At 42.8% G+C, this 17,393-nt stretch overlaps 1 protein-coding gene across 2 annotated transcripts in view; it reads right to left on the bottom strand.

The window, feature by feature from the left end:
• The window catches only part of LOC144503830 (diacylglycerol kinase beta-like), a 559,892-nt gene that overhangs the window by 192,573 nt on the left and 349,926 nt on the right, over positions 1 to 17,393 (bottom strand). The gene's annotated exons all lie outside the window — the stretch shown is intronic.

Below are 17,393 nucleotides of genomic sequence, written 5' to 3'. Positions count from 1 at the left end.
CAGAATTAAGAATTAAATTTAGTTTTGGAAAAAATAAACCACTCTGTAACCAACTTCCTGTTACTGATACTTCCTCTGACAGCGCCCAGACTTAGAAAAAAGACTCAAGCACTAATTATTTTCAGATGAATGAATCGTTCAAGATGTAACAACCATACATTTATGGTTAGTCCCACTCCTGCAATTTTGTTAAACCAGATGTAATCAGCATGATCTCATAGATATCTACATGCAAAATGCTACTGAAGATTAGTATTTTTGAGACAAACCCAAAATTATAAACCTAACATTTAAATAGCAGAACTGATCTACTTAACACTGAGTTACGATCATTGGATATATTTACATCTAGATAGAGCCCAGTTAAGTTCAAAAGGTGAACGCAAACATTTTGTCTGATGTGATAAATAAAGAGCCAAAAGAAATATTTGCTCTTGTCGAAATGTAGAAGCAAAATATGCATTGTTAAAAAGAATTAGCACAAATTGATTTATTCTGCTTAAAAGGAGTGCCTTTTGAAAACTCAGTGACTGTACCGTTTACTTTCCCTCCTTTAATGGATGAAGAGCTTAAAATAATTCAAATAAGTATTTTGCTGATTTTTGGTAAAAAAGATGTTTCAGTCTTTTTAATATGCTGAAGATAAATTGAAATAGTTACACAATAAACACAGACATCTTTTCGGTTCTTAATAAATGATTAATGTGGCTGCAATGTATAATAATGGAAACATTACAGCTGACAATGGAAACAAAACCATATCAATGTAACACATTCAAGGGTGCTGCTCAAGAACATTAATGTCATATTGCAGAATTATCATTTTATGATAGTCTGTGGCTGGGGAATGAAAGAACATTTGTCATGTGATGTCACAATCCTTCAGGACTATATTTACCACCCTTTCACCAACTCATTGCCATTTTGTGATGCATAACATAAGTAACAAAAGATATACAAAAAAAATTAAACTTTATAATAACAGGTAATCAAAAGCTGGTGGTAAGGTTAAAAATTGAATCTCAGCCTCCAGCTCTGCTCAATTGAATTAGTATTCTTTATTTCACAACTAGCTCCCTCCTATCCTTCATATATGTAATCCTTTCTGCCAGTTACAAGATTGATAACATGCCTTTGCTTACATCACAAAGGATTGGAATATGTATTGACAATCCACCTTCACTAGGATCCAAAGGAATTTACAAAAGGGCAAAACTAAATTTAAAATACATTCAGCGTAATAAAAATAGACAGGCTGAAGGGAGTTAAAGATGGTAACATAACCTTATGACTCACATGTCATTCATAAACTACTGAGCTGCAATTTCAGTTTCTGATCTAATTTGATCGCACATTGCTGTTGTTGCATTGTCAGCTTGTCCACTTTGCTGGGAAAGTCCATTGCATTATAAGAGCATCCGGCACAGCTCAAGGGTCTATCTGCTGTCTGAAGATTGCACAAGGAAAGCAACTCCGTTGGCAATAAGTAAATTTATTTTCTGTGCAGGTGCAATGAAATGAAAAAGAACCTTCTTTATAAAGTACAGAGCGGAAACTTTCTGCTCCAGGAGTAAGTAGGATAATCAGTTAATGAAAAAAAGACAAAGAAAACCTCAATTTCTTTCAAGATGGATAAACACAAACAAAATTTTAACAGGAAAAGCAATTACAAAATAAAAATTAAGCAAAATTGCAAAGGCAATTTACTTTGAATTTACTTTTTGAAATAACTTGCAGAAAATCCTTTTAATCCAAGTGGTGCAGTCGCATGCTGGAGTCCCACTGTGTGGTGGCATGGCAACATGCTGCTTTTGGCCTTCCATTCCCTTGAATTGCCAAGCTCAAACGATGTTGCTATGGAGTGGTGTCAAATGCAGGGCCCACTAAAGGTAGCAAAAATCTGAAAGTGGTCACAGGGTTTTCATGTACACCTGAAGCCAGGCTCACGAGTAACACAGACAAGGCTTTGGTTTCAGCCATTCAGCTGCCATCTCAGCTACAGTTGGTGCAAGGGGAAAGTTTGTTTCTTTTTGAAAAAAAAGAAACATATCCTCATCCAAAAACTTCTCTAGATTGGATGCAAGCATTGGGTAACAAGATGGGCGCAGAGGGGCTCAGTATATCTGATTGTGAGCCCTACTGATTTTCTGTTATGTAACTTATTCCTGATTTTGCAAGATTTAATCTTTTAAGCCTACCTGAAATTAGTAAAAATATACAGCTACATCAGGACTGTCTGATGAGTAAAGTCCAATTTGTAAAATATATATTTCCTCTGAAGATGTGGGCAGTGTTGGCATGGCCACAAAAAAGTGTGTGCCTTCTCTTTAAACTGTTGCACTCCCTTTATTGAAGATGCCATTAGTTTGAGGATTCCAGGATATATGTTCACTAATGATGAAGGAGCTATGTTATCTGTCCAAGTGAGGATGAAGTGCGACTTAGAGATGAGCTTGGAGGTGATGGTTTTCCCATGACAACCCTTTTCAAAGATTGAACGAACAGTGGAAGCAACCTTGGTGAGTTACTGCTCTGCATTCTGTAGATTGCACATACTGCAGCCACAATATGCTGCTGGTGGGGGTGGGGTAGAATATATCATCTAATAAACCAAGTGAGGATTAAGCAGGTTGCTCTGTTGCGGATGGCATCAAACTCCCTGAATGTTGTTTTGCTGTGTCCGCCCAGGCAGGCAAGTGAGGAGCATTTCACTGCATTCCTCATCAAATATTAAATTTTTGACCCTCAGATGGTGGAAACGCTTTGAAGGTTTTGGAAGCGAGTCACCCATTACAGTATACACAGCCTCTGTCCTGCTTGTGTAGCAATGTTGATAAAGCTGGACCTCTTCAGTTTCTGGCCAATGGTAATGCCCAGGACATTGATGTTGGGGGAGATCAGTGATGGCGTATATTCCTGAAAATCAGAGGAAGGACTGAACTTTTTCTTCTTGAAAGTGGCCATTGTCTGACATTTCTAAATGTCATTTGTCAGTCCATGACTTGCTGTTCCTCAGGCCCTGTTGTAGTTGGGCACAGACTGCTTCATTATCAATAAGGTCTTTTGCGAGATAGAAAATAGGCCAGTAAGCAGCAGGTGCTATATCATTTGGCTGTCTTGTGAGTGGAGTAAACACACTGGAAAAGTTACTGACAGCAAACGTGTGCACTAGAAATTAAAACACTGCTATATGAAGTATTTTAAAGGTAACCCTGTGATTTAAGTAATTAATTTTCCAGCAGTAACAGCTGGTTCCTAAATATAAATAAATGTGAGGCAAGAAACTACTGAGCAAAGATTATAACTGCCACACAAGCAAAGAAAGGTATCAAATTATTTCCTCCTCCTGCTGCTGCTGCCTTTGGGAATTCTCTTCCCTTCTTTGCTGAACTCTGACTCAACTGCATGAAGTCCCGCAGGCACCTTTTGCTCTCCAGTTGACCATGTGCAAGACCCCATTGTGATTCAGTGAAACATCAAAGCTGAGCCTGGTCCTGTCCTCCATCTGGCAAGAATCCTACAAGGCGATACTGGATATTGACTGGGAATTTTAGCCAATCCTTCCCTTCCTAATTCGGAGTTGAACTTGGTTGTTATGGTTCAGCCATCCACTGGAGTTGTGGGACCGATGGGCACAGATTTGGGAAGAAAGACTTGCTGACAAAGTTTTGGAAATGGAAAACTGAAGAAGCAAGACTTGTCAGCAAATGAGTACAACCAGAAACAATAGTAGTTGTAACTAGACAGGAATGTTTATTGTTGGCACAGATCTGACTTTTCTTTTCACCTTTCAGGCTTGTGGATGTTTTTATGGGATAACATCATGATTAAATTAATTAAAACATCTTAATTGCTTCCATGAATGTCACAGGTATAGTGACTCATGTTAATCATTTTGTTGCATCATGATTTTCTCTATCTGGAGATTAGACACTGATACTTCTCTGAGGAACTGTATTGGTGCTATAAATGTTAATTTACAATGTGGACACATTAGCAGAGTGACTCACATACACATACTCACTCTCTTATCCCACCCCCACAAACATACTCATATCAGATGATCAACTTTTTTCCTAATTTGCTGTCAGAATACCCGTGAGGCTAATTGCCCTCACCATTATTTATACCGAAATGATACAACTTCAGGCAAGGAGAAGATGGGTGGTTAAATGGCAATATTCAAAAGTTACTGTCTGAGCTGTGCCACTCCACTCTTAGCCTCACAGTTTGCTATCTGCCCCACAAGGAGGCGCCCAATCTCAGTGGACCATAGGGCTGAATTTTATAGGTGTAGGTTGGTTGTGAATGACTGACTTTAAAGAGCTGTCTAGCGATAAGATGCTGATGGCGATGGACCTAAAGAAGTAATTACTCCTCTCAGGGAAGCCCCACCCTTAGAGAGCTGTCAGCAATCTGATTGGTTGGCAGTGCAGTAGACCCAGCAGCACCAGAACTCAGGGACTACAAGCAATCCCAAGAGAATTGGCAAACCCGTGGCAAATGGACTTAGAAGTTAGGACTGAGATTCTTGGTCTTGGTGGGATTGGGGACTGTGGGTCCGGGGTGGGGTGGGGGGAAGGGGGGGGGGTGTGTGGCCAGACAGCTGGTTAGTGATGTAGAGAAATGCCAAAAGTGCAGGAGTCATCCCTGTAGTGCAGCACAGATTTACCAGGGTTAAGTTACGAGGAAGCATATCAGAGTTGAATTCCCTGCACTTTAAAAGATTAAGGGGTGATTTTGTTCAAGGTTTTCCAAATATTAAGGGTACTGTTGTGATAGAAAAGGAGGAATCATTTCCATTGGTTGGGCAATCTGGATGGGGGAACTTCATTTAAAAATTAGAGCCAGGCCTTTCATAGACCCATAGAATCCCTACAGTGCAGGAGGAAGCCATTAGGCCCATTGAGTCTGCACCGACTCTCTGACAGAGTACCTTACCCAGGCCTTTTCCCTGTAACCCCACGTATTTACCCTGCTAATCGTCCTTTGGACACTTAGGGGCAGTTGAGCATGGCCAATCCACCTAACCTGCACATCTTTGGACTAAGTTTCAGGAAGTGGAATTAGGAAACACAAAAGGTGGTAGAAGTTTGGAACTTTCTTCTGCAGGCAGTAGTTGGTATTCAATCAATCGTTAATTTTGAATTTGATATTTATTGATAGATTATTGTTAACTAAAAGTATCAAGGCAGATGGACATGTGGAGTTAGTTCACAGATTAATTCTGATTTCACTGAATGAGGAAAAGGCTTGAGAGATTAAATAGCCGACTCCTATGTTTCACATGTGCAATTATGTTCCCAACTCCAACAGCTTTGAATGTCAGTCTAGGAGGCCACAAAGACTACAGACAAAACTGTTGATTTCTGAAGGAGTCAGGCAAGGCTGCAATTTTTTAAATATAGAATTATAGACGTATAAAATCCCTACAGTGCAGAAGAGGCCATTCGGCCCATCAAGTCTGCATCGATGCTCCGACAGAGTATCTCACCTAGGCCTTATCCCCTGCTCAAACCTTGTAATCCCACACATTTAGCATGGCCAATCCAATCTAATTTACACATCTTGGAACACTAAGGGGTAATCTAGCATGGTCAATCCACTTAAACTACACATCTTTGGGGTGTGGGAGGAAACTGGAGCACCCAGAGGAATCCCACGCAGACACGGGGAGAATGTGCAAACTCCACACTGACAGTCACCTGAGGCCGGAATTGAACCCGGATCTCAGGAGCTGTGAGGCAGCAGTGCTAACCACTAAGCCACTGTGCAGCCCAATTTCCTGTACCTGGCTGGGTTGCCAGTGTGTTCCTCCTTTTGGGCCATTTTGGACCTTGCTGCTTTGGTGCCAGTGGGGCGGGTGATGATGGCTACTGGCCCATAAGTGGTGGGTAGCTTTTTAAGACAAGTAAAGGGCCTTTTAAGGCCAATTTCTGAAGCCAACACAAATTTTCCCATCAGCTGGCCAAATCTGGATGGAGTTCGGCTTCCGCCGGTAGACCAGTATGATGCACTCCAGCATCATTTCAAACCCATCCCCCATGCTGCAGCCAACACTCCTTCCATAGTAACTGTGGAAAGTTTCAACTTCTTCAGAGGGTGCCTCCTTCTCTTCCTATTTGCCACATTGTCAGCTCCTACCTCACAGTGGGGCTGCTGATCTCTCTGTGGAGGAAGGTCTCCGATAGGAGCATGCTCACGGTCCTTCACTGAACAGCTTACACACAACTTGGCCACTAATTGGCTAGCCATTACAAAATCAAATCAGATTTCAGGCTGCAACAGAATGCCGGGTTGGGAATCTGAAGTGGCCCCAAAGTTGGGGTCCCAAACCTGGAGCTAAACTTCAGCCCTATCAGTGACCTTAAGTTCCTTCTCTGAAAGCCATTTAGCTCCTCCTGGGTAAGTCTGCCACTTAAAGAATGAAAGTCTTCTAGCATCTGGGTTAGTGCAGTTCTTGAAGATGCCAGCTTACCAAGGGGAAATGCAGCCCTCTCAACAGCATATGTGCGGGTAAGACAGCTGCATAATATCTGACAGTTTGAATGGTTTCCATATGGAATTGGGAAAGTGAGGAAGTGCCAAGCAATCTGGCTACCCCCCCTGGAGGCCCACACAACATGTGTTTCCATTAGCAATATGTTGCACATTGTCTTCCAGCAGCCGTATTCTGGAAGGAACAGTTCAAATGGTCTGGAGCGCCTTCAAGCCGATTCAAATCAATCGTCAGATCTTGTGAAGATTAGGAACTCTTTGGGGCCAAAAAAAAAAGGTGCTACATGGTGGGAAGAAATATCACCTGTATCCGTCACAAAGCCGCATCAATGATCCAGCAGTATTTCACTTACAGGACGGTGAATTTACAGCCTTGACAATAGCTATCAGCAGGTCATGCAACCACAGCGGCAGGGTAGGGGTGGGGGAGAAGGTGGGAAAGTTGAGGATGCTGGAAATAAATCATAGTCAAGCCTACTCCAATCCTTTCACAGTGTAGGAAATGTATCTGATTTCTTCTCTCCAATGATATGGAGGCCAACTGCGTTACCCCTAGCTGAAGTCAGTTAACTTGGCATTCAATCCTGGGATCTTCCAAGTCTGCTTGGCTGCTCAATGGATATACTCACTAAGTTATGAGGAGAGTTACAAAGCTAGTTAAACATACATACTTTTATAAAGAATAAAAGATAGCTAAGCATACATATTTTTATAACGAATAAAAGATATCTGGGAGTATATTACAAACTTGAACACACTTAAGGGATTAAAAAGAGCAGGAAAAGATCAAAAGCAAATCTTGAATGGCTTATATATTCAGTCCCTGAAGAATGTATTAAAGCTGGAACTTTCTTCCAAACTATTAAACTTGTCTATTTTTAAGGATACATACGGTTTATCTTTTTGAACCTTGTCTTTAGAGTTTTGCCAAAGAGTATAATTGATTTGAAGCTCCTTTTATGGACTCTGGGTATTTCCAGCGAGGATGCAAGAACATTTTACAAGATTCACACATTAAATTGAGCATCGCCTTCCACAGCAAAGCAAATTCTTTTATTAATAAACAAAAACTTACTTTACACCAATATGCTACTTTTGGATGCATACAATACATAGTTAACAGTATCTCAACACTAGCGTCTCAAGCACTGCTGCCTCACAGCGGCAGGGACCCAGGTTCAATCCGGCCTCGGGTCATTGTCTGTATGGAGTTTGCACATTCTCCCCGTGTCGGTGTTGGTTTCCTCCGGGTGCTCCAGTTTCCTCCCACACTCCAAAGGTGTGTGGGTTAGGTTGATTGGCCATGCTAAACTACCCCTTAGTGTCGGGAGATTAGGAGGGTAAATACGTGAGGTTACGGGGAGGGCCTGGGTGGGATTGTTGTCGGTGCAGGTTTGCTGGGCCGAATGGCCTCCTTCTGTACTGTAGGGATTCTATGAATATGAACTCCAATTAAATAGAAATTAGATACAACCTAGCGGGCTACTCAGAAAATAAAAAATCAACTTGACAGATAATACTAGCATTTTGTTCATAATTCTTCAGGAATCAGCAATGGTAAATGGATGACTTTTGATGGTTTAAAAACTAATTTATGGCTCGGCTCAGCTCATCTGTTTAGGTCACAGAGCAATTTTTGTACTCACTAGGCTGCATGGACATTTTCCAGCTATGGAGAATGATGCACTACCCAGCTACACAGCCACAAGTCATGATTTTAAAACAACTCGCCATGTTCTAGCATGTGCCTGTACAGTTCTTCTTCTGTTGTTTGGCTACTGGAGAAACTGTGGCATAGAGAGAAGGTTTCTGTAGCATACACACACCCAGAATCAGAATTGCAAGATCATGCCAGGAAACAGCTCTGCAATTAAAGGACAAGTTTGTTCCACAAACAGGCATTGTCATTGCCACATAATCTTCCTGTTATGAAAAACAGTTGGGAGTAAATACAGTTAGATAAGGAATGCTGGGGCTGATTTTCATTGCCCTACATGCCCACTTTTCAAAGTGAATGGGATGGTAATGTGATATGGGAATTGCAAATAAAATCTGCCAGTTATCTCTGATTTTCAGGTGGGCCAATGCTCTTCCTCAAAACAGATGGGGGCCTAATTAATAAATTGATTGAAGATCTTATGACATTAAGACCGTTTTTGTGTCAATGAGAGATACCGTACCTGAAATCTGTCCACAAGTCATAGTTAGGAGTTAACCACTCACAGTGCTCTTTAAAGGCCTTATAAATTATTCAAGTTGGAATTACGTCTGGAAATATCTTTTTCTTTATTACTTTGGGAACTTCTAAGTCTTAAAGGCACCCTGAAGTTCAAACCATTGCTATGATGTACCCTTTAAGTTTCCCTATCATGTCAATCTACCCTCCCCTTTAAAGTGTCCTGATCACCAACAACCTGTCCTGGTCCCCCCACGCCGATGCTATAGTTGAGACAGCTTACCAATGCCTCTACTTTCTCAGGAGACGAAAAGAATTCGGCATGTCCACTATGACTCTCACCAATTTTTACAGATGCACCATTGTTATGGTTCAGGTCAGAAACTCCAGAGTGTTCTATGGAGCCCGCCTGAATCATAAGTTTTGTATCTTGAATTTGGCTAGGATAAGCACAAGATGTTTCACTTCAGGTATGATTCCAGTGACCCACCAGGGAGCTTTTATCCCACAAAGTTTATTTAAGAATAAATTAGCAAGAACTTTTATCATTTACAAACAAGAAACAAAACAACCACTATAATGTATCACCCTTCACAAAGATATCTAATGTGTTCCAATCAAATCAAAACCCTTGCCATAGACAAAGCCCTTTAAACAGTTTCAATAGAGCAAAGTCTACTGCTCATGTGACAATGGGGTTGAGGCCATTAGTTGAATTTTACAGTCAAATGTTCTTGTGAAGCAGAACAGTTTGAAGATAAGACAGCTTCCCAAAAAACCAGAGAGACTCTGGTTCAGCCCCAACAACAGCAGATTTTCACCCTTCAGGAAACCAACAGAATTTTCAGAACAACAGGAAGAGAGGGAAAACCTTTTTTAGCTTGCTGTCCCTTCTAAAACCCAAAAGTTCAAACGTGCAACTCCAAACTGAAACTGAAAATGAATCCCTGTCACCTGGCCTGTACACAGGCTTTTTCTCCTCCCAGCAATGACATCACCGAAGGCTGTGAGCATGAATTAAAAAAAAACTCTTAAAGGTACACTGACATCACACCATAGAAAGCATCCTTTCTGGATATCACAGCTTGGTATGGCTCCTGCTCTGACCAAGACTGCAAGAAACTACTAAGGATTGAGAACATAGCCCACTCCATTACGCAAAGCAGTCTCCCAACCATTGACTCAGTCTACACTTTCTGCTGCCTTGGAAAAGCAGCCAGCATAATCAAGGACCCCACGCACCCTGGACCCGTTGGGAAAAAGATACAAAAGTCAACAACTGACTCAAGAGCAGCTTCTTCCCTGCTCTGGACATTTGAATGGACCTACCATATATTAAGTTGATTTTGCTCTACATCCTAACTATGACTGTAACACTACATTCTGTACCTTCTCCTTTCCTTGTCCCTACGTACTTTATGAATGGTATGCTTTGTCTGTATAGCATGCACGAAACAGTACTTTTCACCATATAGCAATACATGTGACAATAATAAATCAAATCAAAATGCTGTTTCAGGTTCACTTCAATCTTTGCCTTGCCGGATCTCCTGCTCGCCCAAATGGCATATTAGCAAGGTGACAAAAGTGCTTGCAGCTCTTATAAATGACTTCAAATCTTCAGTATCTAAATGAGCTCATTCAGAAAAAGGATCAATCAAGGCTCTTATCAATATCATCAGGTGGGTGCAATGGGGCTCCCTTATCTACTGCCCATCTAAGGCACCTCAGAAACAAATCGATCCCACTGCTACGAGCCTTAAATAATCATGTTTAACACTCAGCAATGAAATCCATCTTCTTAAATTTTAATTATATTTAGAACAAAAAATAAATTGGTCTTAACATAGATTATAATAAGCAAAACTGATATCTTCCTTAGTACGTAAACTTTTTCAAAAGCTAACACTCGTACATTAAAGCCAGCAGTGCCTCAGTACCACAATTACTGCAATCATAAAGGACAATCGCATGATTTTCCCTGAGCTTCCAACACTTTGTAAGTGATTATAAATCAAACTGTTGGAGGACTGGTATATCAATGGCTGAAACAGCATGAAGGTAAGTGATGGTTTCAAACACCATCAATTTTAATGATGAATTAATGTGTTATCTGGACAGGGGAAGAAAAATCCTTCCTTGGCTCACTTGAAAGCATCTGAAACAAGAATTGATACATCATGGGCCTGATTTTAACAAAACTTAAACGGGCGCGAAATCGCGGTTAAGTTGGGTGTCGGGCCTTTAACGTGAACTGCACCCGAATCCGAGCAGATCGCGCCTTTACCAACACCCGATTCGGGCGCGGGTCCGGCCCATGCCCGAATCGGACAGCGCGATGATTTAAATGCATTTGCATGCATTTAAATCGACTTAATGAACCGCGCGCCCAACTCTACTGCCAAATCATATTTTACTGTCTTCTGGCCCGATCCGCGTCCGCGCTGTTACCGACCTGCAAAATAAAAGTCTGAAGTCGCCGCTGCAGCCTCCGAAGAGTGGGGTCAGAGACTGCAACGGCTCTCTGACCCAGGTCATCCTCTGGTCGGGGCGGGAGGAGGAGGGAGTGTGACGTATCATCCCCTTTTGGGGGGGGGGGGGGTGGGAGAGGGGGTGTGACGTATCATCCCTTGGGTGGGGGGAGGAGAGTGGGTGTGACGTCTCATCCCCTGAGGGGGGCGGGGAGGGGGGGGGGGGAGAGGGGGTGTGACGTATCATCCCTTGGGTGGGGGGAGGAGAGTGGGTGTGACGTCTCATCCCCTGAGGGGGGCGGGGGGGGGAGAGGGGGTGTGACATCTCATCCTCTGGTCGGGGGGTTCCGCTGCCCGTCTGCAGCCAATCCCTCCTGGCACCATCACTGGTACACTGCCAGCCACAGATTACTCTTCCCTGCAGGTACGAGAGAGTGGGAGGGATGGCTGTGGCTGGTAGTGTACCAGTGATGGTGCCAGGAGGGATTGGCCGCAGACGGGCAGCGGAACCCCCCCGACCAGAGGATGATACGTCACACCCCCTCTCCTCCCCCCACCAGGGGATGGTCGGTCACACCCCCTTCCCTCCCACCCCCCAGGGGGTGATACGTCACACCCCCTCTCCAACCCCGCTCCCCCCCAAGGGGATGGTCGGTCACACCCCCTCTCCAACCCCCCCCCCCCCCCCCCCCCACTAAAGGGGATGATCGGTCACACCCCCTCCCCCCGAACAGAGGATGAATGTCAGAGAGCCGCTCTTTCTGCTTTTTCTTTCGCGCCCGGGCGCGCTGTCAGATTTTTTTCGAACTGCGCATGCGCAGTTCAGAGCTCCGATCTGCCAGCGCTAAGCCCCGCCCACAGCGCGGATCGGACCGGAGCTGGCAAAACACGTATGGGCGCGCTGGAAAGAGGATTCCAGGTGCGGATCTATTTGACGCCCCAGAGAAAGCAGTATTTCACTTCAAGATCTTTATTCATTGGGAAGCACTGTATGTATCTTTGGTGACACATCATCTGGAATTGGGTTAAAGGATAGTTAGCTTTATTCCTTCTAGACTATCAACATCAGTTCAGTCATCACCTTTTAAAATAAGAGCCATATTTAATTTGACTGTCAAAACCACCTGACTGGAAGACAGCAGAATTAAAATTGAAAAGTGGATTGGGATAAGCATTGGCAAGAAAACAACTTGCACACAGGACTGACAGAGACAAATGCAGGAGCATTATAAAATGCATTATTGAAAACAACTAATAGACTACCTCTTTGCTAATACGTTATTTCTTCTTTTTAATCCATTCACGGGACAAGGGTGTCGCTGGCTGGCGAGCATTTATTGCCCATCCCCAGTTGCCCTTGGAAGGTAATTGAGAGTCAACTACATTGCTAATACATTATTCCTTTGGATTGATTGTTTTAGTTTTTAAGTGATCTCAAATTTGTGCTTTGTCCATTTTGTGAACGCAATTTTCTGCATACAACACAATGGAGGCTTGTTGGCTTCAGTTGGCTCGGTGGCTTGAATATGGTGCATGATGACATCAAGAGCATGGGTACAATCCTGGTACTGGCTGTGATAGTTCCTGGAGGCAAGCCTTCTTATCTTGCTCCACACTTGATGTGGAGCGTTGCCTCTCAAGCTACATTACCACTGCTCTCTCTCTCTAATGGAGAGAGATGCCGATGGTCCTTAAATGTTCTGTGGCTAATGATCATTGTGTACAACACAACAGGGTGCTTTAAATATCAATCACGGCCTTTAACTCATTTCTGAACATTGGTGTGAAACCATATAAAAACATTTTGGAATTAATTGTGTAACCTGATAAACAAATTCAATGCATCCTCTATTATCCTAGATCGCAATTAAACTGAATTGTTTTCACTGTCTTCAAAGTTTAAAATCTTACGTGAGCATCCTCAGATGTTGTTAATATATTTAAGAAAAATCAGCCTTATAAATTTTGTTTCTGATGACTTTGAAATTAAGCCAATGAAATGCAAAGTTTCAACTTACATTAATTGATGGGTTTCTAATTTGCAAATGTAATTACTTCCACAGTCAGTTCAAATTTGGATCAGGGCACCAGCTGCACAATAATTAACACCATGTCTCAAGCACTAAAGCAATCCTATCATCATCTGTATAACCCTCATTAACAAACATCCTGTAAGCACACAATTCCTTACTTGGAAATGCTTGCAGCATTGTGCCCTTTCACCTCTGAAAGATAGGTCTGAATCAAACTCAGAATCACAAGGAAAAGGTATCCTCCTTTTTGATGGCTGTTAAAGATCCTGAGCAAAAATAAGTTAACATATATAAGGAACGCATTGTCTTCAGGTACGGTGATTCCGCACTCTCCATGAACGCAGTTTCAGCCTGAACCAGGCTGTTTGCAAATCCATGTATTCTCATTCACAAGAATAACATGCACTGCCCATCAATTTTGTTCCTTCCAAAGACCTTGTAATGTTACCCAATCAATTTGCAAGATTTGTCCCATCCTCTCCCAAATGGTAATGGAATTATTTTAAAAATATCAAATCTCTAATCCGCATAACTCGAATATGAGTGATTCCATTACAAGATTCATTTCCATGACCCCTATAAACAAGGGATCGTTGTTTTCTAGTGAGTATTCCCCCGTCTCTGTCTCCAACTACCATAATGATCTGGAGCCTGATTCCTAATCATGTATCCATCCAACTTGTCTAAACTCTACAGTTAAACGTGGATGAACTCTCCATATATTCTCTCAGGGGGGAGATTCACCCGACTGCATGCTCAGTGCTCCCATCAGCATGAAATCTGCTACCTGGTGGCGTTAGCAGCCCCTGTCAGGTGGGATTCTCCCATCTAAATAATTAAAAACATTCATGCTGTAAAACACTCTGACCAGCCCAACTTTACAGAGAAAAGGGCACTGAGAGACAGACCCGTCTCCACCCCACAACAGACATGGCAACTTCCATTGTCAAGGAGAGCACCCCCTAACCCCAGAGTGGGGCATCCTACCCCCCCAATCACTGAAAGAGCAGGTCACCTCCCTCACACCACATAGTCCTGAGGGTGACGTGATTCCCCCAAGTGCTTTGTAAACATTGTGGTTAGAAAAGAGGAACTAAAACTTCATGGCTGGTGGATAATTGATCCAACCTCTCAATTATAAACATTGTAGTTAGGAACAAAGGCAGCACTTGAGATGCATTCAATTGTGAAGGGAAAACAAACAAAGATCCTGGCTAGTGGGTAAGTGATCCAACCTGTCAATCAGAGCACTTCAAAGGAGCCAGACAGCAGATGCTACTCTTTCAATGTGAAAAGGGGAACTCAATCCCTGCTGTTAATCAAAGCACTCCAAAGGGGCCAGGCAGCAGGTGCAGCTCTTTCAATGTTAAAAGGAGATCTTCCCAGTAAATCTGACAGCCTGCTGTCCATCAAAGCACTTCAAAGAGGTTTCAGAACAACTGAGCCTTATGAGAGAGAGCAAGGGGATGACCCTGGTAAACCTGACAGGTCCTTTCTAGAAAAGTACTTTGAAGAGATCATTTAACATCAGAAGCTTAAGACATTTACCAGGATCAATCCCTACTGTGGAATGGAGTGCTGTGGTGATTTTGAAGGCTTCCAGGTGTTCAGAGGGCATGGTGTTCTATGTGACCAGGGCACTTCAAAGATCTTAAAGGACACAGACAATAATGAATATATTTACCAGAATGGATCTGAAATAACTATCCTGAGAGCGAACACCACTTTTTCCTGGGTGCAGTCACTAGACCACCATTCTGGGGGAAAGTCCCGAGCTTAACCCCTTCCTGCCAGCCCAAGCCCTGCCAAATCCCCATGTCCCTTGAGGGAACCTCCCTCTGCAGCTTGGCAGCGGGACACAGTTGGAGGTTGCAGTTCACTCCTTGCTCCCGCTCGTAGTTCATGGTGCCAGGTCTGCACTTCTGTGGATCATGTGCAATCAGTGCCCACAGGACTTCCAGCTTTTGGGGGTGGGAAGAAATGCAGGAGCCCATTCGGGCTTCAAGCCCGCTAAATTACAATTAATTTAAATGATCTGTGACCAGGTTCTTGCCCACTATGGGATCAATGCCCAGTGGGTATTTTGATTTGCCCTCTCGCCTGATTCATCGGGGACCAATATTCTCAGTTGGTGTGAACGGACCCGGGGAATCACGGCCTCAATCTTTATGTTCAAGTTAAATTCAGGAACTCTTTCAATCTTCTTTGCTTCAGTAAAAAAATTAAATTTAATCTTTCTTCATAATTTAGAGCATTATGACCGAGAATTATCCTTGATTCTCTTCTGAGAATTCAAGTTAAAGCATTGATATCTTTCCATCATAACGCCATTCTCAGTGAAGCGCACAAAACTAATGGTATAAATTGCAATCTTGTAATTAATGAACAAAGTGACTAGCATGATGGATGGATGGAAATGCCGCACTTTCACATTAGGATGAAAACAGGCACATTTATACATGTATAACAGTCCTATGGAAGATGTAGTTTGCAGAATGATGTTTTGACAAAATTATCCCTTCCAGAAACTTCCTTGATGGTTCACTGAGCTGACCAGTGAATAGTTAAGTGATGCCATTCAGGAAGATCGCTGGTTCAGTAGCAGTGCTTAATTAACCTCAGTGCCTTTGGGTTATGAAAGGAAAAAAAAAAAGAGGCCAGTTTTCTGCTCAAACACCACCTACGTGCATAAAGGGTACTTCTTTGATCCCATTCCCATTAAATTGCTGGCGACTAAACTCCCCTTGGAGGTTCCCATGCTAGATAATACTGTAAGTGGTTCCCTATCATCAGGTACTCTATATTTACTGGGATGCTACCAGGACTTGATGGTTTGAGTTATAAAGAGAGGCTGGATAGACTGGGACTTTTTTCCCTCAGAGTGTAGGAGGCTTAGGGGATGATCTTATAGAGGTCTGTAAAATAATGAGGGGCATAGATGAGGTAGATAGTCAATATATTTTCCCAAAGGTAGGGGAGTCTAAAACTAGAGGGCATAGGTTTAAGGTGAGAGGGGAGAGATACAAAAGTGTTCAGAGGGGCAATTCTTTTACTCAGAGGGTGGTGAGTGTCTAGAACGAGCTGCCAGAGGCAGTAATAGAGGTGAGTACAATATTGTCTTTTAAAAAGCATTGAGACAGTTACATGGGTGAAATGGGTATAGAGGGATATGGGCCAAATGTGGGCAATTGGCACTGGCTTAGTGGTAAAAACTGGGTGGCATGGACAAATTGGGCCAAAGGGCCTGTTTCCAGGCTGTAAACCTCTATGACTCAACTGCCATCTCCCTTTCAAAATCATCAACATCTTCTTCTTCTTCAAAAAAGGACCCATCCGTTGCTGGTAAAATGCCAATGGCATTGGGAGGAGGTCCTTCATTGACCACTTAAGCGGTACAATTTGCGTCTGGGTGGGAGGGCAATCCTCCACCTTCCCTCTTGCTGATAAAATGACCGTGGTGATAGGAAGACAAAGGGCACTCCACCCACACTGTTTTAAGGCCACACCCACCTTCCAGATAATTAATTCCCAGACTTGCTCAATCCAGTTTTTTTCTGGTTTGTGTCCCATTCTCCACTCTCTGCAAATTACAATGGATCTTAACCTCTACTGCCCAGATCTCATCTTGCAGCAAGTCTTTCCAATAAATCTTTGCTACCCTACGTTGGTTTCTGGTTCCCTCATATGTCCAATTTCAAATTCTCATCCTCGTGTTTAAAACTCTTCATGATCTTGTGCCTTTCTATCTCCGCGAATTTCTTTAACCCTTTAACTCATGCGACTACTCTCCCTTTATCCGTACACCCTCTTTCTTATGCCCTTACAATCAGCATCTCTTCAGCTATCTAAACTCCACAATGTGCAATCCCCTGCCAAACTCCCCCCCGCCTCCTATCCTCCTTAATATCCAGTTTTTGACCAAGCTTTTTGATCACTGTTCCAAATATTTCCTTCAGCTTGCTGCCGTCTATTTTTTTGTCAGATTATACTTCTTTGAAGCACCATGGGACATATTTCAATGTATAAAGGCGATATATAAATGGAAGTATGGGGAGGGTTTAAACTAGATTGGCAAGGAGTTGTGGACCTGAAGGAAGACTCAGATTGGGCAAAATCAGAAATGGTAACGGAAGGCAGAGGAAAGCAAAGATAGAAAATAAAAAAGAGAATTTGGCTGGGCTCAAGGAAGTTCTATACTTCAATACAAGGATGTGG

Source organism: Mustelus asterias, chromosome 14, assembly GCF_964213995.1.
Source record: "Mustelus asterias chromosome 14, sMusAst1.hap1.1, whole genome shotgun sequence".
Taxonomy (NCBI): Eukaryota; Metazoa; Chordata; class Chondrichthyes; order Carcharhiniformes; family Triakidae; genus Mustelus; species Mustelus asterias.
The sequence above is the reverse complement of the archived record's forward strand: the minus strand, read 5'-3'. Positions and strand labels throughout refer to the sequence as shown.